Genomic DNA, 6,000 nt, shown 5'->3' on the forward strand with positions numbered 1-6,000 from the left:
AGCGCGCTCACGCCTTCCGGTGTGCAGTGGATCTTAAAACGGATCCTTCGCGTGGCTGCAAAAAGCTCCCCCTCCCCCAAGAGAGAAGGCTTCCTCGATCTAAGAAATAAGGGTGGGGACAAGGAAAGCAAGCCCCTCCTCCCTCCCTCCCTCCCCTCTTTATTTTTTTGCTCTCAGAAGTTCTGGTCGTTGCAACTGAGGACCGCTTCCTGCGGCTCCTCCGCATACAACACTTACCTGCTTCTGGGGCTTTCCCCTGCTAATTCCCGCTTTCTTCTTGTCAGTGAAAGGCGCGCCGGCGGAGTGGGGCTAAAGCTCCCTTGGGCCCGCTAGAGTCCCTGAGGGGCAAGTGGTCACCTCCAGGGGGCTCCGGCTGTGGCGCGGCGTTTCTGGGGTGCTGCTGGTAGCAGGCAGTGAAAAGCGCGCGCGCGCCCTCGAGTGGGGGTGTGTGTCTTCCTTCCTTCCTTCCCACCCATCTCTCTCTCTCTCTCTCTCTCCTTCCTTCCTTCCTTCCTTCCTTCCGAGCCCCCTCGCCGCCGCACACAGAGCGCCCATTGTAGCCGCCCCAGCGACGCCGCAAGCCCGATTCCGCCAGCCAAGAGCGTCAGCTCCCCCGTCAGCAAAGCTTGCTCTCCGTGACGGCAGCGCCAAGCTGTATAAATAGCCCGGCCCAGCCCGGGGAGCTGGAGGGAGGCGGCGGTGAGGGGGGAGGTTTTTCCATTGACGCCGCCAGGAAAGGAAACAATGGCTTTAGGGGCAGGAGCGAGTGAGCAAGCAAGCAAGCAAGCGCTCCTTCGCTCGCTCGCTGCGGGCAGGCCAGCCGCCTGCGCGCGCCAGCCACCCGGGGAATGCGCCTGGCTCTGCGCCAGCGCCGTCGCCGTCAGGGCTTCCCCGGCCTCTCGCTTTCCCGCCACAAGCGAAGCTCGCGCTCAGGGCGCTCTTCCTCTCACGCGCGCTCGCCCCCTCTCCGTCCCGCGCAAACCTCTCCTTTTCTCGTGATTTGCAAGGCCTCGTGGATTAAAGAGAAGGGAAGGGCGGGGGGGGTATCGAAAACATTGAAACGATCTGCTCCTAATTCCTTAGTAGACATCTACTCTCGAATGTGTTAGAAAAGTTTGGGTAGACACGGCTCTGAACCTATTCCGACGTGCACCCTGGAAGACGTGGACTGGAGAAATATGGAAAGTGCTTTCAGCTTGCACAAGAGTTCCTTCCCACTTCCTTTTTTTTAAAAAAAGGACTTTATTAGCTTTTATTATTAGGGTTTCGGCTAATCCCGCATCACCAGAGTCCATACTTGGAAGCTACACTGCATTTTTCTGCTTATAAAGGCTGTGCTTTGGGAAGCGCCAATGTGGCCTTTATGTCAAACTGCATCGGATGGAAAAGTTTGGCAAAGAATGGATTCTTTACCCTGACAGCTGCAGTGCAACAGGATTTCATAGCGAACACAAACAAACCACCATTTGATGGTCATGTTATATTGCTTCAGTTACTTCAAAATGTTGAAAAAAAACTCCAGTCTTGCTGAGTCGCCAGCTTATTTCTGAAGAGAGACCTGAATTGTTGCTTGAAAGTGCTGCCCTCATGACAGTGTGTCACCACTGTTTCACTTGTGACTGGGGCAGACAGAACTTTCAGAGATGTTGAGCTGTCAGTCATCTCTAAAAATCCATATTTCGGTTTCTTAAGAATTGTGGCAAACAACTGCATTCTGCAAGAACAGACAGCTTTTTGCTCCCACTGGAAATCCCTCCTCTGCTCTGAGATTTACAGGTGAAACTTGGAAAATTAGAATATCGTGAAAAGGTGAAACTAATATATGAGACAGACTCATGACATGCAAAGCGAGATATGTCAAGCCTTTTCCTGCTTGGCAGGGGGTTGGACTCGATGGTCCTTGTGGTCTCTTCCAACTCTATGATTCTATGGTTTATTTGTTATAATTGTGATGATTATGGCGTACAGTTGATGAAAACCCCAAATTAACAATCTCAGAAAATTAGAATATTAAAGGAAATCAGCATAACAAGGATTGCAAATAGAGCAATATTGGACTTCTGAGAAGTAGAAGCATGCATATGTACTCGGTACTTGGTTTGGGCTCCTTTTGCATCAATTACTGCCTCAATGCGGCGTGGCATGGATGCTATCAGCCTGTGGCACTGCTGAGGTGTTATGGAAGACCAGGATGCTTCAATAGCAGCCTTCAGCTCTTCTGCACTGCACTGCTCAGTCTCATGTCTCTCATCTTTCTCTTGGCAATGCCCCATAGATTCTCTATGGGGTTCAGGTCAGGCGGGTTTGCTGGCCAATCAAGCACAGTAATCCCATGGGCATTGAACCAGGTTTTGGTACTTTTGGCAGTGTGGGCAGGTGTCAAAGTCCTGCTGGAAAATGAAGTGAGCATCCCCATAAAGCTTGTCTGCGGAAGGAAGTGCTCCAAAATCTCCTGGTAGACAGCTGCGTTGACCCTGGACTTAATGAAGCACAGTGGACCAACACCAGCTGATGACATGGTTCCCCAAATCTCTTTTCTGATGAGAGCAGCTTTTGCATCTCATTTGTAAACCAAGGACCCAGAGTCTGGAGGAAGTATGGGGAGGCACATAATGCCAGATGCTTGAAGTCCAGTGCGAAGTTTCCACAGTCTGTTTTGATTTGGGGAGCCATGTCATCACAGAACATTTCAGGATTTGGGCCTCTGCCATTGGCCCTTGAACTCTGTGTCGTGATTGGCAGCTTGGAAGTTTAGACAGCCAATCACGTTGGGAGTGGGAGTGGCCCAGGCTTTCAAGAATGTATACTGTATAAGCAGTTGCTTTACCCGTTTCCCAGTTATGTATTTCAATAAAGGTTCTTGGTGTTATCGCTATGCCTTGCCTCGTGGGAACCCACCTACACTTCACCTATCACACTTGGATTATACTCCTTGGTGTGCACTCCCATCCCACTTCATTTCAAAAGCCATAAAGTGTTTGAGGTTTCTGTTTCAACGTTTGTCATGACTCAGATATGTAATACAAACTGTGCAAGCAAATGAGATCTTGAACCAGAGTGGAGCCAGACTGCTGGCATGTAAAATAAAAGAGGTGGCTTTTCAACTGATCCCTGAGGGAAAAGTTGCAAATATTGGATTGGATTCATTAAATAAGCAAAAAGGTAAAGGTTAAGGGACCCCTGACCATTAGGTCCAGTTGTGTCCGACTCTGGGGTTGCGGCACTCGTCTCGTTTTATTGGCTGAGGGAGCCAGCGTACAGTTTCTGGGTCATGTGTCCAGCATGACTAAGCCACTTCTGGCTAACCAGAGCAGCGCACGGAAACGCTGTTTACCTTCCCACCGGAGCGGTACCTATTTATCTACTTGCACTTTGACGTGCTTTCAAACTGCTAGGTTGGCAGGAGCAGGGACCGAGCAACGGGAGCTCACCCCATCGCGGGGATTCGAACCGCCGACCTTCTGATCGGCAAGTCCTAGGCTCTGTGGTTTAACCCACAGCACCACCCGCGTTCCTAAGCAAAAAAGTACAATGCAATAAATTTTACCTTCAGATATCCACTACTTTTTGGGAACTGTTTGCCTTTAGTCTTCGAAGAAACTCAACAAGAAAAGAGAACGTTTTTCTAGGGATCCATATAATATAGCTTGAATAATGGCCTTCTTGAGACAAAGGGAAATGGTGAGACACAGAAAAGGAGGCAGTCTTTTAGAGCAGAGATGGTGAAAATGTGGCCCCTTTGTTGGATTGCAGCTGCCATCAACCCTAGTCAGCATAGTCAATGGTCAGGGATGTTTGAAGTGCTAGTCCTATAATTAATGGAGAGCCTCAGTTTCCACACCCATGTTCTAGAATTCTATTGGGTCGGAATAATTTAATTGACCCCCAATAAGCATTAACATCAAGGGTATTAAATATGTTTATTAAAATGACTTCAGGATTAGGGACATGGGCTGGGTGTTTGGGTCCCCCTAAAATCTAATGGAAATGTAGTCAAGTGTATAAGCAATGGCACTTGATTGTGACTCAAAATAGAATGATGTAAAGAAGATTATGGCCGGGGGCCTGACATATATCAGAATTGTGCTGTCAAAGCTAGTCTAGAGACTAAATAGACACTATTTGCAGTTAAAGAGCAGAATATCTTCAGCTACTCTTTTCAAGTTCTCTTACTGTTTTCCATTTTATTTCTTTCCTTCTCCCGCCCCCGTTGATAACGTAACCTTGCCGGCAGATTTCTTCAGTTGATGACAAGCAATTCAAACAGCAAATGGATCCTTCAAATTTCCGCAAATGGTTAGCAAGCCAACTGTAATATATCTGAAAGGGGATATTTTCACATTGCTGATATATATAGTTCTCTTATCTTGATGCCCCAAAAGCTAGTCATGGAAATGGCATTCTGGTAAACAAATTACAATAATTCTTGAGGTGTCGATTCAGTCAAGAAAATAAAAAGGAAAAGAATCCCATTGTAAGCTATTTCAAATGGGTGGTGGTGAAAGAATTGGGAACTTGTGACTATTCCAAAGGTAACACTACAAGACAGTGATTGTGAACTGAAACAAGAAGACCCAAGTCCTCTGTTGTTTTTATATATATATATATATATATATATATATATATATATATATATATATATATATTATATATTTCAGGGGGAGTGCAACCCCATCCAGGGTAGGCAATTGACCAATTTTTTGAATATGGGTGCTGCTCACCCACAGTGTCTCTGTCTTACCAGGATTCAAGCTCAGCTTGTTTCTCCTCACCTGTCTCACCATGGGGCAGGCCTTTTGTTGGGCGGAGAGCAGAACTTCAGTTTGCTATGTATTATTATTTTTTTTATTGATGGGAGGACCATCTGCCCCTCATTGGCTATGCCCATGGCCACTCCTGATTCATATGTTATGGAGAAACAGAGCTGAGTGTCATCAGCATACTGATGGCACCTCACCCTGAAACTCCTTATGAGCACTCCCAGCGGCTTCCTATGGAGATTAAATAGCATTGGGAGTAAGAGAGCGCCCTGTGAAATCACATAACATAGCTGCCCAGGGGCTGGAAGGCACTCTCCTATGCTATTCTCTGGACTCACTTCTGAAGGTAGAACTGGAACCACTGTAATACAGGGCCCCTAGTTCCCATTCCCCAGAGCTGATCTGGGAGGATCGCATGGGGGGTGCTATCAAAAGCTGATGAAAGAGCGAGGTCATCTGTCAGGGTGACCAAGGCCAACTCAGTCCCATGGCCAGGCCTGAACCTAGATTGGAAAGGATCTAAGCAATCGGTGTCATTCACAGCAAAGCAAATTGATTTTTCCTAACAATTTGCAAACTGACTATGTGGGGAACACACTCATGTTTACATTTAACTGTATATGCTCTAGTGGAAATAGTACCTCCAATGTGTGGTGATTGGGCACAATATTGATTTCCCCCCTTCCTGTTGTGCATTTCTGCCTCGAATGCAAATAGGCACAAAGCTAAGAAGTCCATGTTGGACTTCTGATTGTCAAGTGCTTCCTCTGACACATTTATTTTTTGACGCGTAGGCTTTCCCACACAAATGGCTCTCTCCCTACAACAAAGGTATGGTGAAGCCATCACACATAGATTTGGTCACTTCAAAAGCAAACAGGTGAATTGGTTGTTATAAGCCTAACTATACATAGTGTTATAATGATTAGCAATCAAAATGTTTGTGTGTTTTTAAATACTTGGTGTGGGGTGTGAAGGAAGTGATCTTCACTGTCCTTGACTGCTTGTATGGACTTTGTTTTGTTTGCAGTGGTACCTCTTGTTACATACGCTTCAGGTTACATATGCTTCAGGTTAGTTACAGACTCTGCTAACCCAGAAATAGCAACTCGGGTTAAGAACTTTGCTTCAGGATGAGAACAGAAATCATGCTCTGACGGCGCAGCAGCAGTGGGAGGACCCATTAGCTAAAGTGGTGCTTCAGGTTAAGAACAGTTTCAGGTTAAGAACGGACCTCCGG

Source organism: Podarcis raffonei, chromosome 1, assembly GCF_027172205.1.
Source record: "Podarcis raffonei isolate rPodRaf1 chromosome 1, rPodRaf1.pri, whole genome shotgun sequence".
NCBI classification, from domain to species: Eukaryota; Metazoa; Chordata; class Lepidosauria; order Squamata; family Lacertidae; genus Podarcis; species Podarcis raffonei.